This window comes from Sus scrofa, chromosome 2 (assembly GCF_000003025.6).
Source record: "Sus scrofa isolate TJ Tabasco breed Duroc chromosome 2, Sscrofa11.1, whole genome shotgun sequence".
Classification (NCBI taxonomy): domain Eukaryota; kingdom Metazoa; phylum Chordata; class Mammalia; order Artiodactyla; family Suidae; genus Sus; species Sus scrofa.
Window position 1 is genome coordinate 54,081,017 of NC_010444.4, and position 19,825 is coordinate 54,100,841.

The 19,825-nt window shown below is 35.7% G+C and overlaps 1 pseudogene; it reads left to right on the forward strand.

Annotated features, from left to right (window-relative positions):
* Window positions 17,752-18,686, forward strand: LOC100514633 (annotated as a pseudogene).

Here is a 19,825-nt window from a genome sequence, read left to right on the forward strand (position 1 = left end):
TATCAGAGGCCTGGTTACACATTGGGTAATGCAAGACACAAAAATCTTATAAAAGATACACAACATAAGTAATACAGCCAGTAACACTGACAAAGTCATAATACATCAGAGAACAAGACAAGGCATAAATATTTTAAAAACATTAAGAAAGAAGAAATTAAAACAATGATTAGTACAACTAGTTGTAATCTGGTCAATATTATCCATTACTTCCACAGGGGAGCCAGCTGGAAAAGCCAAATTCTTGAAGGATCAGGAATACAGAAAAAGATTAGTGTTTTCATCTTTTTTTGAAAAATATGCTTAACTTGTTTCAAGTGATAGTAAAAGGGAAATAGTTTTTTTTCTTCTTAAAAACAAAGATAAAAGGCCAGAATATTTCAGAAAAAAAGCCATGACATTATAAATCATTTCTATTAGTTCATTTAGTCCCATGTAATTAATTCCTGTTGATATAGATGAAATAGTCAGGTTTTCTATTACAGTTTTGCAATTTCTTACCCAGTTCAGTGGTAAAAATCTAAAAGTTATCAGTGAAACTGATAGAAATGGGGAAAAGACTTTATAACTCAAACTGCCAAAAGTCTTCCTTACCCAAAATCTAATTCTGAGCCTCCTTGAGGGTTTCATGAAGGACAAATTAAAATCTTAAGTCTTTTTTACAAATAGAAAAGCCTTAGTAATCTGAGCAAGCAAATTTAACTCATTCCAACTTTTACTTACAAATTAGTAAGTTTATATTGTGATATCTGATTCATAACTAAAGTTTGTAAAGTGAAGCTATGAGATCTAAATTTTGCCTGTGTATATGTCTGTGTACAGATTATACATATCAGACATCTCTATCTCTGGGAAATACTAAAAAAAAAAAAAAAAAAGAGGCTCTACTTATTTGCTTTTGAAATCTATTATCAACAAGTCATTTTTATGAATCTTCTTGAAGATCTTCATTCTATAAAGACATTAAAGTAAAACAGTGGTGGTTTATAAAGACAAAGACCTAAAATGTAATTGACAGAAAATTTGGAGATATCTGTGAGAGAATTTTTTTTTATTTTTAGGGCTGCACTTGTATCATATGGAAGTTTCCAGGCTATGGGTTGAATCAGAGCTTTGGCTGCCATCCTATGCCATAGCCACAGCAACACAAGATCCAAGATATGTCTGCAAGCTACACTACATCTCACAGCAATGCAGGATCGTTAACCCACTGAGCAAGGTCAGGTATCGAACTTGCATCCTCATGGATCTGATTTGGGTTCGTTACTGCTGAGCCACAACAGAATTCTGACAGACAACATTTTAAGATAATTAGAATTATGACTGATAACATAATATCAGAACATATATTTTTAGGAATTCCATGTACATTTGGAATATTTATGTTAATGATATTTACCTATACTTCATACTGAAAATTTACTTCCAATCACTTGGCAATGCTTCTCAACTAACACACAAAACAAATCTGATTAGTTTAACATTTCTCTTTAGGATTCCCCAAGCTCCCTTTTAATTATACCAGAGTTATTCAGAGGTCAAACAAACTTTAGTAAATTTGGTATTTGGAAAGTTTTACAAAAGCATCAAAAAGTTTTGAAACTGGTCAGACAGCATCATAGGTCACTGCAGATCAATATTTTTTTTTACTTAACCAAAGTGACAATAAAAGCAAATACAAATCATTTAAAAGCAAGGAAACTTACACAAAGTGTTATCAAAAGCACTATTCCAAGAAAATTTTGTTCTCTTAAAACAAAGAGAGGAACCTAATCCAGTCTTACACCAGCCTACTTTTAAAAACACAATCCATTTATCTAATTAGAATTAATCTAATTCTAGCTTAACCTTGCACAAATCTGATTTATTAGTCTCCATTTCTATGAACCTTCCTTAAAATTCTGTATTCATATTAGTATATCCTTTTTTTTCTCTATAGAAATGACCAATTCTAGGACAAAATATTTATGTCCTTTTTATTTCTAACTTCTTTTGATGAAAACACAAATCCTATATCACTTACATACAGAAATACTTCCATTATTATTTTTAGTTGCTTTAATGACATATTACAATTTTAACCCTAAAAATCATAATCTTTAGTGAAAACAAATAAGTGGTAAGTAATTGTACACTGTTCACCCTATCAGCATTTTCTGTTTGGCAAATTGATAAATATTTCATAACTTCTAAAAACATACAACTTCTCATAGCATAATTTATTTTCTCAGTGTGATGCAAGACATGTGTCAAATAAACCTAAACATCTTCAGTTTTCCTCTCATAAGGAGACAAAAGAGGTAAATTCAAATTTGTTCAGCAGTTCATGTGCCAGTGTCTTATTGGAAGTAAATGGGATGTTCAGTGAATTCCCATCTTTTAACTTAATTTGACAAAACTCAAATTACCAAAAATCTGCAGACTGTATTTTATATAGTCATACCCCAAACATATTTACTCCTAAATATTCACCTGAAAAATTTATCTCATTTATTATTATTTTATAACTTATGAAGATATTACCTGTTAGGTGGTATCTATAAACGGGAGAGAGAATACCAACTGGAGGATGTAAAACAACCATACCATCAAGATCCCACCCAGGCTCCAAAAAACAAACCAAACAAACAAAAAAACAGGAAACAGACCCCAGCATGGATGAAGGCCCCAGGACCAAGATAATTCAAGGAGCTATTACACCTCAGAATAAGCAGAGCTAAAAGGACAGTTCAAATTCATAATTAATGACCTAAATCCTCTTTCCCTGTTTCCCAAGACCCCTTCCTCTTTCTCCTTGAGACTACATGACCTATCACATGAAACACTAAATATAAAAAAAGCCCTTGCTCCAAAGGTGGGGGTTCTGAGTTGCTCTTACTCAGTGTTCCTGGCCACTCAGCTGGTCAATAAATTTTGCTTGAGATCTCACTGCTCTGGTCAAATCTCTTTCCCTGCTCTCCTAACACTTTGATACCAAAACCCAGAAGGGTTACCTCACCCTTCCTGTTTGATACCTCCATAAATGCCCTGATGCCAGGAGGAACAACAGAGGTTGTTCCAGGTCTATTCTCTGGGGTACTCTGATGGTCCCCTCAAAGCTAAATGACTAGTAGTTTCAGCCCAGAATGGGTGGAGGTCTCCTGCCTCTTATTCTGTTTTCCTAATTGTCCTATGGATACTGAGGCTTTCAGTGAATGGAGGGACCTCTCTGGGATAACTGAAGACTCACGTCAGGGCAACTCCCTGGTGAGTTCCAAAGGTCCTTTGAGTCTCACTCTAAGTCACTATTGCTCTCAGGAGTGAAAATTTCTTTAATCCCCTGGAGACTGTCAAGCTCTAAGATCTCAAGTGCCCTCCAAAGATTCCTGCTACACCTCACCCCATACTGGCTTCCATTTCAAGATGAGTGGAAGGTGAGTAAATACTGGAGTTTCTCTCCCCTGCTTTCTTCATATACCTGGTCTGACCTCATTGCCCATTTTAAATTTCCTCATTAAAATATAGAAGGCCTGTTAACTGGGTTTACATCTGGTCCCAGCAAATAGGTGCTTCACTTTCTCCGGACAGATGATTCTTGATCAGGAGTGAGCATAATTCAGATCCTACACTTCACAGAGGGATGCTCCTCTGAATGTCTAGGTGGTCTATCTAATTCAGATCTTGGGCCCTCTCAGGAGGATGCATCACAGAGCACACAGGTTTTTATCCTCCTTATTTAAAACTTCCACTCCCAAATTAACACTATGGGCACATCCTCTTCTCAACCTTCATGATATACAACTTTAGGGTGTCTTCTCTGCAAACTTTAAACTCTGGAACTCCACCCAGATATTAAGATCAAATGTCTCATTTTCTTTCATATTGTGGCCTGGCCCCAATATAAATTAGATAACAGGAGCCAAGTGCCCAAGAATGGCACATTTGATTTTCAAATTCAACACTATCTTGAGAATTTTCTCCAACACAAAGGGAAATGGTCAGAGGTACCCTACATACAAGCTTTTATCTATTTAAAATCTCAACCCTTTATTTGCTCTGTTTGTTAGCTCATACCAGGCTCTTCTGTTAAATGAAAGCTGTCCTCCCACTTCACCTCCCCTTATCTTTCTTCCAACTCTGACTTTGATCCTATGGATGCCTAAGCCCCTCTTTCAATGCCTCATAACTTAATCCTCATCCTCCTCCCCCTCCAGATGCTCCTATGCCCCTGGCTCCTGCAGCCTCCATGCCTCCTCTAACCTCTCCCACCATTTCTGTGCTTCCAAGTCCTACAGCCCCTACATATTCTTCTGCTTCCACCATTCTTATTCCTCTTCCCCCCTCCCTGCCCCCAGAAACCTAATTCCCACTCCCAAAATACAGCCCCCTCTTGTTATAACAATGCATTTTTCCCCACTAAATGAGATCTTGAATAGCAATACATCCTGAGGCCTCAAACCTTCTTTTAAGAGAGGTTGCAGGAGCTGAAGGAATAGCCATAATTTGAGTGCCTTTTTCTTTGGGAGACTTATCCCAAATAGAAAAACACTTAGGTTCCTTCACCTCAGACCCAACTAACTACACAAATGCATTCTAATATCTTACTCATATCTATGACTTAACTTGGCAAGATATTTATGTTATCCTTAGCTCTACTCTCTCCCTCAAGAAAGGGAATGAATTTAGATGGCAGCCCAAGCCCATGCATATATCTCACATACTCAACTTACCACTAAGTATCCTATTAATACGCTACATGTCCCTTGTGTTGACTCTAATTGGAGCTATGAAGTAAGCTCCCCAGACTGATGAAAGAGAGGCCACATTATCTCTTGCCTAACAGAAGGAATGAAGAAATTCTCATTAAAAATATTTAATTACTATAAAATTAGAGAAATAATACAAGAACCACAAGAAAATCCAGCCTGTTTTATGTCCAGGCCTACAGAGGTTATTCTTAATTATACTAACCAAAATCTAGACAGTGAAGAAAGAAAAACTTATGTCCATATGAATTTCATTTCCCATATAGCACCAGAAATTAAAAAAAAATACAAAAACTAAAGGATGGTCTTATGCACCACAAAAGGATCTCATTAAAGCTGACTTTAAGGTCTTTAAAAATAGAGGGGAAGAAAAAAAGTCCCCCAAATGAAAGGATTCCATGATGAAATATCAGCTTCTTTCTTCAGCCATACAGGGTACTCCTCAAAAACACACTGAGGGCACCTCTCCCCTTAAGGAACACAAGCTTATAGAATAACCTCCCCTCTGGAAGCCTATTTCAAATGTGGCTTACAGGGGCATTGGGAAAATAAATGCCCTAACCCCAAACCCCTGCCAGGCCCTTGGCCCAATTGCAGTCAAACTGGACATTGGAAGGTAGACTATGGAAGCCAGGCAGCCTACCTTCCCCCCAACCTGACACTAGCAGGGAAACTGGGAAGCCTAGGCAGCCCACTGTCTCCCTCATGAAACACACCTTGTAGACCATAGATACGCCCAATATGTTGGTCTGGCCATGAAAGATTGATGGGGTCTAAAGCCACCAGGCCCCTACCTTCCCACCACCACTCTGGAGCCTCAGGTATCTGTAGCAGTAGCGGTTTTTCCTACCAGGTGGTGTCTCACTTGAATCTCAGAAGAAAAATTAACCAATATCAAACTTCCCCCAGGAGGCAGAAACACAGACAATATTGGAAGAGACCAAACTAGGCCTACCTAAACAGCTGACTGAATTATGCCATCAAAGGTAACAATTGGTAAGTGCATTTTAATTGTCCTTATTGTTGTTTTTTTTCTCTGCCTGGTGTCCTTTTGTTGGGCCATAGTTACTTGCCCCTGTTTTAATAATCCTTGTGTTACAACTAATTTACTCTTAAATAGATGTAATCAAAGTATATGAATACTTATTCATTTACCAAATTCCTTAATAGCCTCATTTCCAATTTAACTACTTCTAGTATGTCATTGAAATCCTACTTAAGCTTGTTGCTATTCATTTCTGACCTCTAGTGACAGGGAGCACTTATTGAGTTTTCCCCAATGACAGTCATGCAGTTTTCTTTCATTTTATATATTTTAATTGTTCCATCTTACATGACGATTCATCTACTTTTATTGTTAACAACAATTTACTTCACAACCATGGAACAACTGGAAATCCATCAATCCCCTGATGTCCTTTCCATATATGAAGCAGAGTCAATAACACTAATCAGCATCATCAACATCCTTACACTGATCAGCACATTTGGTGGTATAAGGAAGTTTAAGGAATAAGAGAAATATACTACTCTCTCAGTAGCACATATTTTCCAAGAGTAATGCCATTTTCAGATAAAACCTAACAAAATAACCTAGATTTTCCCACATGTATAATAGAGGTCACCTAGCTAGATGAAGGAATGTACTTCTGCATCAAACTGAAAAAGAATTCAGAGGACACAATTTATAAAGAGGGAGCTGGTACAGAGTTAAGAATTAAATAAAAATGGCCCAGCTTATAACATCACCCCCATAATTCTGCCCGGTAATTACCTTCATATCTTACTTCCCTTCCCTAAGCCTCTGTAAAAGTAATAAAGGAAATTACACACAATTCTACCATCCATAGCTGGATATGCCTCCCTTTTTCAGCTCCTGTCTTTCAGTCCCATATAACCCCCTTATTGGCATGGGAACAACCCCCAGCTTTCTCAAAATTAAGGAAGAATATAGAATAAACTTTAACTTTCCTAAAACTCATCTTAATTGAATACTTTTTAAGACACAATTAAAATCACTTCTGTCTCACATTCTACCAATTACTGGAAGATTTGGATACTTAACATCCCCTGTAAAGGCCCAAGCCCCTCTGTATATATCCAGAAAAACAGAGAAACAAAATGTTAGGAAATCCCCAAGGCTTATTACAGCCTTCACTCTGTAACCTGACAACTGAACTTCCTCCTTCTAGCTTCCAGGAACACCCAGAATGGAAGCGGGGACAAAACTCATTAAGACCCTCTAAAATATGGGGATTATGGTTAAAACTTGATAATAGTCAGATGTTTGTAAAGAAAGAAGACTAAAAATTTCAAGTGTTTACCTAAATATTAATATTGAGGAAAAGTATAATTCCACCCTGTGCCATGAGCAAAATGTTCCACCACCTCATTAGTCATATCTTAATTTGGCTCAATGTAGAATTGATGTTCCTAATCATACATTAGGCCAAAATCAAACCTCAACTTTACAACCCCTTGGAGATGCCCCTCTGGCCATGTCAGTACTGGTTTATTATTCTGATGCAATTCTCTGCACAAAGAAGAACCTGAAGTACAAACATGCATCCAACGGAGACAATGGTTACATGTAAAAATTTACCATCTGGTTAGACATAAAGACTATAGTCAGGTCATCATCTTATGTGAAATCAAAATGTATACAAGGATTCTAACAAATTGCATAAGATCTTGCACTCTGGTTTATTTGGCACCATCTGTAAAATATACATTATAAGATGACCCCAATCCTGTCCCTGTTACAACACTTCTAAGGCCAAAAAGGGCCTTTTCCTTGTACCATTGATAGCAAGACTGGGCTAAAGAAATATGCACTAAGATGGCAAGCCTAGGGCAAATGGTCCAGAGGTATGCACAAATGTCCCAGGAACTCTCAAAAGCCATAACTAAAATGTGGGAAAAATGACCAATCTACAGGATGAAATAGATTCTCTAGCAGAAGTAGTCCTTCAAATTTGTAGAGGACTAGATCTACTAACAGTGAAGGAAGTACTTGCGTAGTCTTACATGAAAACTGTTGCTTTAACAAAAATGCTTTAGGATTAGTAAGGGAAGAGATTAAAAAAAAAACTAAAGGAAGAAGCTACTTGGATACAATAAGAAAATCATTCACAATGGTTTAACCTTCCACCTTTCTTTGCATGGCCAATTCCTATCCTCTCTCCCCTCATATTCCTCCTCTTGATAATAATAATTAGACTCCACTGTTGCATTTGTTTTCTACTTTCTTACAGTGCTCTGCAGAATCAACCACAGAAAGACAGTTCAACAATATCCTCACTCTGCATACATACTGATACCAGAAAATTTCTCCCATCCCTGTTACCTAAATCTACTTCCAAACTTAGCAGGAAGTGGTTCCATAGGAAGAGATCTTCACCAAGTTTCCTATAACAAAAAGGGAGGAATGTTAAGTAGTATCTATAAAATGGAGGGAGAATACCAAGTTGAGGATGTAAAATAACCATACCATCAAGATCCCACCCAGGCTCCAAAAAAAAAAAACAAAACAGGAAACAGACCCCAGCATGGATGAAGGCCCCAGGACCAAGATAATTTTAGAAGCTATTAAACCCCAGAATAAACAGAACCAAAAGGACTGTTAAAATTCACAATTAATGACCTAAATCCTCTTTCTCTGTTTCCCAAGGCCCCTTCCTCTTTCTTCTTTAGACTATGTGACCTATCACATGTAAACCTAACTATAAAAAAACACCTTGCCACAATAATCAGGGTCTCTGGGTTGCTCTTGTTCTGTTCTCCTGGCTACTCTGCTGGTGAATAAATCTTGCTTGAGATCTCAGTGCTCCAGTCAGCTTTCTTTCCCCTCCGTCTTACCAATACCATACCCAGGTAAATTTTTTTTAACTAACCAACTATGTAACAGAAATAATAAGAAATTATTGGTCTTCAGTAAATCTAGGTACAATAAAAGTAATATGTGACTATATTGATTAAACCAACAGGATTAAGATAAATTTATACTAAATATTAATTTAATATTGAATGTTTCCTAGAAGACATGAACCTAGAATTCATTCTGGTCAGTTTCTTTTATATTTAAAATATTTGCAGTTCCGTTGTGGCTCAGTGGTTAACAAATCAGACTAGGAACCATGAGGTTGCGGGTTCGATCTCTGGCCTTACTCAGTGGATTAAGGATCCGGCGTTGCTGTGAGCTGTGGTGTAGGTCATAGACGTGGCTCAGACCCCGAGATGCTATGGCTGTGGCTAGGCCGGTGGCTACAGCTCTGATTGGACCCCTAGCCTGGGAACCTCCATATGCCGCGGGTGCAGCCCTAGAAAGGAAAAAAAAAAGAAAAATAAATAAATAAATTTAAAAAAGAAATATTTAAAATGCAAGTGCTTGATTTAAATCAATTAGAGTTCTTTTATAAATTTAATTTTGATATTTCCCAGAGATAGAGACATCAAATATGTAAAATGAGTTCACAGATATATAAACAGGCAAAACTAGAGATCTTGTAGCTTCAATTTAAAAACTTAGTTATCAAACAAGATTACAAGATAAACATATTAGTTTGCAAATCACAGTAGGAATAAGTTAAATTTGCTTGTTCAGATGAGTAGCCTTCGGTATTTGTGAGAAAAGCTTTTAAGATTTGTATTTGTCCTTCATAAGCCCTTAAGTAGGGTCAGAATTATATTTTAAGTGATAAAGCCTTTACAGCAGATTGAATTATAAAGCCTTTTTTTTTTTTTTTATTTCTTGCTTTCAAATTTTACCTGATTGGTCTAATTAGGTTCAGTCTCAGATTGTTGTGGGATATTTACATTTATGATACTTAGATATCTGTAAGACAAAGATAGTTGCTTTTCATTCCCCATGGAACTGATATGTCACATAAATGATATTAAAAGACTGATTTACTCAACTATGTTTTAATTTGCTTTTTTTATCATAGAACTCAGGTGAAGGAGAAATCTGTTCTGGTCCATTTCTTTGGTCACCAAAATCATTTTCTGGAAAAAAAAAAAAAAGAAGAAGCACAAGCTAACAGCTGAGAATTATGTTTTATTTGGCAGATTTATTGAAGACTTAAGCCCAGGAGTCAGCCTCTCAGATAGCTCTGTAGGACTGTTCCAAGAGGTAAGGGAGGAGCCAGGATATATAAGTTTGCACCGGAACCAGGTTGTCTGCAATGATAAAGACTGCTGTTAATTAAAGAAAACCAGCTGTTTCAAGTCAGTGAATTTAGTGCTTTCTAAGTATAGGAAGATGTAAGCATTTGAGCTCACATTAATCATTTCCTGATATGAATCTAATTATCTAGGCCAGTATCCTTTTTTTTTCTTTTTTCCTTATTGAACCCCCTCATGGTGCATAGTTAGGGGCACCACCAGTAGCTAATATCTCAATGCCAACAACACTCCTTTTTACTGTTACAGCAGACAACATTCTTTGTCCACAGAGTCCCCATTCCTCAAAATTTAATAATAACTTCCTTTATTATATAAAGCTCTCATTGATGGTATCCTTTTATAACCTGTTAATTAAGATCTTGAGGCCCTTTAGGCTTCCTTAATATTTAGTAATTTTATTTTTTTTTAAATATATTTGATGTAAAATCTTGTGTCAATTTCTGCTGTACAGCATAGTGACCCAGTCAAACATTATATATATATATTTATATATATATATGCATTACTCTTCTCATGCTCTCCTCCATCATGTTCAATCCCAAGAAATTGGATATTGTACCTGTTCTGTACAGAAGGGCCTCATTGCTTATCCATTCTATATGTAGTAGTTTGCATCTATCATGCCCAAATTCCCAGTCCATACAAGAAAAATAATGGAAATTACTTAATGTACCAATTTTTATATAAGGTTTAAATATAACTATAAGATTGGGTTAAGATGGTAATGATCACTATACTACAGTAATTTATCATTGTGATGGATATCCTTGAGAACAAGGAAAATAAAAAAAAAATAAAAACAAATATGTGATTGAAAATTTAGATAGAACTAATATACTACTGTTTTTAAGAGAAATTATTATCAAACTAGAAAGTCCAAAAAAATTAAGACATGCTCATAAATTAGGAAGACAACTAATCAAGATCAATATGTAAAATTACTCAATATTTTCTCTATACCAGCCCTGATGATTTAGAAAAATGATATACCATTTATAATAAAAATAAGTATAGAATATATATATAACTTAAAAAAATACTCTTTGGATCAAGTAAAAGACATTCAAAATGATTGGAAGAAATAGATAATCTGAGTTCAAGGATAGAATCCCAGTAATATAGCAATGTTGTTCTCTTCAATACATATTTTAATACTTAGTTATTTTACAAATCTAGTATAAGCTGCTGGTAAATTATAATCAAATACAAAGACAATATTGATCTCAAATTCCAACTTAGGATAGATGGAAACAATATGTGTTAAAGGGGGAATTGCACAAAAAGGGAAAAAAATTGCTGTTACTTGGTAAAGACAAATTTTGCTCTCTCTCTCTCTATATATATAATACATTTACATTGCTCTTTACATATACACATATAAATATAATGATGTCAGACATTTAAATAAGTTATGCTATATAATTATTTGAATGTAATATAAAGTAATATTTATGACAAATATTTATTCACAACAAAAAGATAAAGGAAATATTATTACACTATGTTAAAATTAAGAACATTAATTTCCTATAAGATATTGAAGAAGATAGAAGATAGTTTCCATGCTTAAAACAAATAAATCACTAAAATGTAAAATATTCTAAAAATCCCTATAGGACACTGAAGTGATCTCAAAGTAAATAAACATCAGGGAAATCAAAATTAAATAAAAATAAATATAATTTTGCATTAAAAAATTAATAGAAATTTCAATTAAATAGAATCAGGAGACCATAATGTGGACCTTATGGTAAAGCCTAAAAGGAAAAAGAAAGCCATCTTTTATTTTCTGGCAAGGATTCCAGCAATGAAAGTCATGGACTTGATTTATTTTTGCCCTCAAATTCTTTTCCATCTCTATAAAAATATTCTCCTTCCGTGATGCGCAAGGATTTGTATGTGGCTTGCCATTATTATTTACAGCAGTATAATAAATGATAATTTAAAAACCATTGCAAGACTCTTCAGTGTTGGTGCTTTTAATCACTTATGAGGACTTTATAGACTCTACCTGTGGGTAAATAGTTTTGGTTACTAATTGCATAAAAATAAACATATAGCTTAGTAACAAATAATTTAATAAGAAAAACAAAAATATTTTTAGAAATAATTGCAAGGAAATAACAGTGAAGTTTACTGCAAGATTACCCCCACCACACACACACAAGAAAAAGTGATAGTCCAGGGAAAGTAATGGTCTTTGAATGAATGCACAGTGTGAGATATGTATCCTGATGAGGAATTTATAAAAAAATTATAATATTGTATCTTATAACAACTCTCTGAGAGGAGAAATGAAAAAAACCTCAGAGAGGTTAATTAACAGATTGTTGGTATAGCAAGATTGGAAATCAGGTTCTTCTTACCTAAAGGTCCATAATATTTGCTTTCCTATGGAATGGAGGTAGAGGCCACACATCTTCTATAAATTTAATATATTCAGAACTTGCTGTCTACAGAATTGAAAAAGAAATGTGAAGAAAGATGCATGTATGTTGGAAATTATAATAAAAGTGTTTTAGAAAGGTAAAAGATTGTGGAAGAGGCAAGACATTGCAATTAAAAGAACCTCCAGAAAGGAGACTCAGGCTCAGATGTATTATGTCTTGTAATTTTGGGACGCATAAGTAAAAAAGCACAGGGTTTGTATGGGGAGAACAACAACAAATGGCTTGACGCAGAGGTTCAAATTACATTCTGTAATACCTCAAAAACAGGGTCAAAAATATGAAATATTGTTCTGCAAAAATAATAAAGAGCCATTTTATGAATTTGGGAAGGGGAGTACACAATCCACTAGTGCTATGTGAAGAACCCAAAAGTAGCATGTTGGAGGATTAGTAGTTTAATCCATAATATCAGGAGGTACAAATGTAAGTATTTTTTTTTCAAAAGCACTAATGAGCCTTTAAAGAACGCATCAACACTCATTTTTCTGAGAAGTGGTTTGAAGTTTCTATTTGAAGGCAAGGACATTTATTTGCATGCTATTATATCTATAGTGTAGTGCCTACTCTGTCTGGGTTTTCAAGTGGGAGCATCTAGGGCAGACAGTTGGGCTCAGTGATCTCAAATTGCATTTAACCAACCCACAATGCCTCATTTTTCTCTCTATTATTCCTTTTTTTTTTTACTCAGTGAATTTATTACATTTATAGATGTACAATGATCATCACAATCCAATTTTATAGGATTTCCATTCCACACCCCAGCACATCCCCCCACCCCCTGAATGTCTCCTTTAGAAACCATAAGATTTTCAAATTCTGTGAGTCAGTAGCTGTTCTGTAAAGAAGTTCATTGTGTCCTTTTTTCAAATTCCACATGTCGGTGAAAGCATTTGATGTTGGTGTGTCATTGTCTGACTGACTTCAATCAGCATGATAATTTCTAGGTCCATCCATGTTACTAAAAATGCCAGTATTTCATTGCTTTTAATGGCTGAGTAATATTTTGTTATGTATATGTACCAGATCTTCTTGATCCACTCCTCTGTGATGGACATTTAGGTTGTTTCCATGTTTTGGCTATTGAAAATAGTGCTGCAATGAACATTGGAGTACATGTGTCTTTGCGAGTCATGGTTTTCTCTGGTTAGATGCTCAGGAGTGGGATTGCTGGATCAAATGGTAGTTCTATGTTTAGTTTTCTGAGGAATCTCCATACTGCTTTCCACAGTGGTTGCATCAATTTACAATCCCACCACCAGTGTACTAGGGTTCCTTTTTTGGATGATGGCCATTCTGGCTGGTGAAAGGTGATATCTCAGAGTGGTTTTGATTTGTATTTCTCTAATAATGAGTGATGTTGAATATCTTTTCGTGGTTTTTGGCCATCTGTATGTCTTCTTTGGAGAACTGTCTGTTTAGATCTTCTGCCCATTTTTTGATGGGGTTGTTTTTTGGTATGGAGCTACAGATGGAGTTTATAAATTTTGGAGATTAATCCTTTGTCAGTTGATTCACTTGCAAAATTTTCTCCCTTTCTGTAGGTTGTCTTTTCATTTTGTTTAAGGTTTCCTTTGCTGTGCAGAAACTTTTAAGTTTAATTAGGTCCCATTTGTTTCTTTTTGTTTTTGTTGTCAATACTCTGATAGGTGGATCTGAGAAGATGTTGCTGCCATTTATGTCAGAGAGTGTTTGGCCTATGTTTTCCTCTAAGAGTTTGATAGTGTCTGGTTTTATATTTAGGTTTTAATCCATTTTAAGAGTATTTTTGTGTATGGTGTTCGGGAATGTTCTAATTTCATTCTTTTACATGTGGCTGTTGGTTTTTCCAGCACTGCTTATTGAACAGGCTGTCTTTTCTCCATTGTATATTCTCACCTCCTTTGTCAAAGATTAGTTGGCCTTAGGTGCGTGGGTTTATTTCTGGGCTTTCTATCCTGTTCCACTGATCTATATGTCTGTCTTTGTGCCAGTACCATATGGTTTTGATGATTGTTGCTTTGTAGTATAGTCTGAAGTCAGGGAGCCTGATTCCTCCTGCTCTGTTTTCTTATTCAGGATATCTTTGGCTATTCTGGGTCTTTTGTGCTTCCAAACAAATTTTAAAATATTGTTTGATTTCTGTGAAAAATGTCCTTGGTAATTTGATGGGAATTGCATTGAATCTGTAGATTGCCTTGGGTAGTATAGTCATTTTGATAACATTGACTTTTCCAATACAAGAGCATGGTATGTCTTTCCATCTTTTTGTGTCATTGTTGATTTCTTTCATCAGTGTCTTATAGTTTTCAGAGTACAGGTCTTTTGTCTCTTTAGGTAGGTTTACTCCTAGGTATTTTATTCTTTTGGATGTGATGGTAAACAGGATTGCTTCCCTAATTTCTCTTTCTGATCTTTCATTGTATGTAGAAATGTCATCGATTTCTGTGTATTAATTTTGTATCCTGAGACTTTGCCAAATTCATGGATGAGGTCTCACAGTTTTCTGGTCGAGTCTTTAGGATTCTCTAGGTATAGTATCATGTCATCTGCAAGTAGTGATTATTTTACTTCTTCCCTTCCAATTTGGATTCCTTTTATATCTTTTACTTAACTGATTGCTGTGGCTAGGACTTCCAAAACTATGTTGAATAGTAGTGGTAAGAGCAGACATCCTTGTCTTGTTCCTGATCTCAGTGGGAATTCTTTCATCTTTTCACCACTGAGAATGATGTTAGCTGTGAGTTTGTCATAGATAGCCTTAATTATGTTGAGGTAGGTTCCCTCTATGCTCACTTTCTGAAAGGGTTTTTATCGGAAATGGGTGTTGGATTTTGTCAAAGGCTTTTTCCGCATCTATTGAGAGGATCATATGGTTTTTATTCTTCAGTTTGTTAATGTGGTATATCACACTGATGGATTTGCGGATATCAAAGAACCCTTGCATCCCTGGGATAAATCCCACTTGATCATGATGTACAATCCTTTTAATGTGTTGTTAGATGAGGTTTGCTAGTATTTTGTTGAGGATTTTTACATCAATGTTCAGCAGTGAAATTGGCCTGTAGTTTTCTTTTTTTGTGGTATCTTTGTCTGGTTTTGGTATCAGGGTGATAGTGGCCTTATAGAATGAGTTTGGGAGTATCCCTTCCTCTGCAATTTTTTGAAATAGTTTCAGAAAGATAGGTATTAGCTCTTCTCAAAATGTTTGATAGAATTAGCCTGTGAAGCCATCTGGTTCTGGACTTTTGTTTGTTGGAAATTTTTTAATCACCGTTTCAATTTCAGTTCTTGTGATTGGTCCTTTCATCTTTTCTATTCATCTTGGTTTATTCTTGGAAGATCGTACCTTTCTAAGAATATATCCATTTCTTCTAGGTTTTCCATTTTATTGGTGTATAGTTGCATATAGTAGTCTCTTATGATCCTTTGTATTTCTGTGGTGTCCGTTGTTACTCCTCCTTTTTCATTTCTAATTTTATTGATTTGAGTCTTCTCTCTTTTTTTCTTGATAAATCTGGGTCTCCATTTCCTCCAGTCCTGTGGAGTTCCTGAACATAAGCCCCACTGGCCTTCAATGCCAGATGTTCTAGGTGCTCTTTCTCTTAGTGCCAGATCCCCACATGTGGGAGTTTGAGATGAGGCTCAGAACTCTCACTCCTGCAGGTGAGTCTCTGTGAACCAGTTAGTTTCCAGTCTGTTTGGCTTCCCACCCAGGAGGTATGGGGTTGCTTATATTGTGAGATATAAACAGAGAGAAGCATATATAATAAACCCAAGGAGGAGTACCCTGAGATACATATTAATCAAACTGACCAAAATGAAAGACAAAGAGAAAATCTTGAAAGCAGCTAGGGAAAAGAAACAAATAACATACAAGGGACCCCCAATAAGATTATCAGCAGGTTTTTCAGCAGAAACTCTGCAGGCCAGAAGGGAGAGGCATGATGTACTTAACATGATAAAAGGAAAAACCTCCAACCAAGATTACTTTACCTAGCAAGGCTCTCATTCAGATCTGAAGGAGAAATCAAAACCTTCACAGATAAGCAAAAGTTGAGAGAATTCAGCAACACTAAATGAGCCTTACAACAAATACTAAAGGAACTTCTCTAGGCAGAAAAGAAAAGTCTGCAACAGGAAACAAAAATACCACAAATGACAAGGCTCACCAGTAAAGGAAAATAAAAAAGCACAGAGAGACTCTCAGAGAAAGCCACTGATCATTGAAGCTGGAAAATACAATTCATTTTCAGAAGACTATTTTGAAATACAAACAACCGTATACAGAGTTTGTTGAAACTAATGTAAGATAAACTCAAATTAAGAAACCAAATATTATGTTACATAAGTTACATCTGTAACAGCCTTTTGACACAATCTTGGATTAAAACTCTCTATGAAGAAAGTCTTGCATCAACTTAACCTATAACAGAGTCACAATTTAGTCTCTATTAATGAATTATTTGCCTTCAAGTCAACAAGCATTTACTGAATCAGGCACTCATAGGACACAAGAAATCACAGCTCTTTGGATTCATCTCCTTTCTTCATCCTCCTCTAAGGACCTGTTATTTCTCAAAGATTGGGACACTAGTAAATACAGTAAAATCTGAGTTCAGAAGTTGAGTAAATATGTGAATCTGTCTTATCTATTTGGGGATGCAGAACCTGTTAACAAAGCATCAGATAAAAATTTTAGAAATCAGCCACTTAGTAATATATTTGTAGTGCATTACCTCAAACACCAGCACATTGAAAAACTTACAGAAGTTTGAGGTAGCAGAATAAAATATTCCAATAATTAAAAAAAAAAAGTTTCCTTCCACTGTATTACAGCATCATGTAGGGAACTGTCATCACCTACAGAGCTGAAGCAAAACCAGCTTGGGTGGGTACAAGACAGGAAGAAGAGGAAAGAGTAAATCCAGAATGGATATCGCTATCTTAAGGACCAGGTCTACAGATGGAAAGCATCACTTCCAAACCTGTTCACCAGGGGTCACAAGAGCATGTTTAATGTTAAAAGAGGCTGGGAAATTATTAACCACATGCTTTTCAAGAAGTGAAGAAAGGATTTTTGATATTTGACCTGCAGTTTCCACCTCATGTAGATAATTTTTTTTTTTTAACCAGTAGTGGAAAAATTCAATGTAGACTAAAAGATCATAAACTTTCAATCTTTTTCAAATTCAAATTAAAAAGGATCTCTGTATTTCCTAAAAAACAAACAAACAAAACAAAAACAAAAAGAAAAAGGTGCCCAGAGAAATAATTTTCCCATATGTAGACATTGTAGTAGATGTGGTGATTTAGGCTTGAAATCTTTGATATTTCCATAACATAATTGCAATCATTTCTTACATATTTTATTCTCCACAGTGAATATATTTACCATGGCATGGGAGAATCAGAGTTTCAACTCTGAATGCCTCCTGCTGGGAATATTTTATCATAGCCCCACCCAATCTTCATCTTCTGTCTGGCCTTAGGAATCTTCACAGTGACCTTCATGGGAAACACTTTTATGGTTCTCCTCATCTACCTGGACAACCAGCTCCACATCCCCATGTACTTGTTCCTCAGCCAACTCTCCCTCATGGACCTCATGCTTATCTGCACCACTGTACCCAAGATGGCCTTCAACTACTTGTCTGGAAGGAAGTCCATCTCTTTGGCTGGCTGTGGAATTCAGATATTCTTATATGTGTCCCTGATTGGAGCTGAAAGTTTTCTATTGGCCACATATCTTATGATTGCCATTTGCTACCCATTATCGTACTCAGTTCTCATGAGCCAGAAGATCTGTTGTCTCATGGCTGTTCCCTCCTGGATTGTTGGCTTTATGGATGGTGTAATTGTTATTGCCATTGCATTCTCTTTCCCATATTGTGGTGCTCAGGAAGTAAACCATTTTTCCTGCGATGTCCCTGTCCTTCTCACTCTTTCATGCACTAACATATGGCTCTTTGAAAGGTTAATATTTATTTACTGTGTAATCATGCTTCTTTTCCCTGCAGCAGTCATCATTGCATCCTGTGCTTGTGTTATTCTGCGTGTCATTCACAAGTGATCAGAGATGGTCGCAGCAAGCCTTTGCCACCTGTTCTTCCCACCTCATGATGGTGGGGATATAATAAGGAGATGCCTTGTTCATATATATGAGGCCTGTTTATGATCATTAACCCATTCAAGACAAGATGGTGTCAGCCTTCTACTCTATCCTTACTCCCATGCTGAATCCCCTCATCTAAAGTCTCAGCAACAAGGGACTGGTCAGAGTATTCAGAAAGGTATTAAGATGGGAAAATCTGGAGAGAAAATGTCCTAATAAAAATATTCCCTTCATTTATCCTTTATGCTTAAATTTATTTATTTAACCAATTGAGTTTAGCATCCAATACTTGCCCATTTTTATAGCAAAAGATTCTGGGAGTTTCAATTTTGGTTCAGTGGTAATGAACCTGACTAGTAACCATAAGGATGCAGGTTCAATCCATGGCCTTACTCAGTAGGTTAAGTATCCAACTTTGCTGTGAACTGTGGTGTACATTGCAGATGCAGCTTGGATCTGGTTTACTGAGGCTGTGTGGTAGGCCAGCAGCTGTAGCTCTGATTCAACACCTAGCCTGGGAAGTTCCATATGTTGCACATGTGGCCTTAAAAAGCAAAAAAAAAAAAAAAAAAAAAAAAAAGGTTAAGGAGGATGGGTATAAGTTCTTATTTGTATATTTTCTAGAATTTGACTGTGAAGCCAACTGGTCCTGAACTTTTATTTGTAGGGAGTGTTTTCATTATATGTTCAATTTCATTTTTAGTGATTGGTCTGTTCAGCTGATATATTTCTTCTTGATTCAGTTTTGGCAGGCTGTAAGGATCTAGAAAGTTTCCATTTTTTCTAGGTTGTCAATTTTTTTGCATACAATTTTTTCATAGTATTCTCTTACGGTTTTTTTGTATTTCTGCAGTTTCCTTTGTGATTTCTCTTATTTCATGTCTAATTTTGTTTATTTGGTTTTTTTCTTTCCTCTTAGTAGAAAGTGTGGCTAAAGTTTTGTCAATTTTTTTCTACCTTATCAAAGAACCAGCTCTTGGTTTTATTGATTTTTCCTACTGTTTTTTGAATCTCTATTTTATTGATTTCCTCTCTGATCTTTATGATTTCCTTCCTTCTACTGACCATAGGTTTCATTTGTTCTTCTTCTTCTAATTCATTTAGGTGGTGGGTTAAGTTGTCAATCTGAGATTTTTCTTCTTTTTTGAGGAAGGCTGGTATTGCTATGAATTTCCCTCTAATCACTGCTTTTGTGGCATCCCATCGATTTTGAGTGGTTGTGTCTTCATTATCATTTGTCTCAAGGTATTTTTTAAATTTCCTTGTTGATTTCCTCATTGACCCATTGGTTTTTATAGTAGCATATTGTTTAGTCTCCAGGTAATTAGTATTTTTCTCATTTTTTTTTTTCCTGT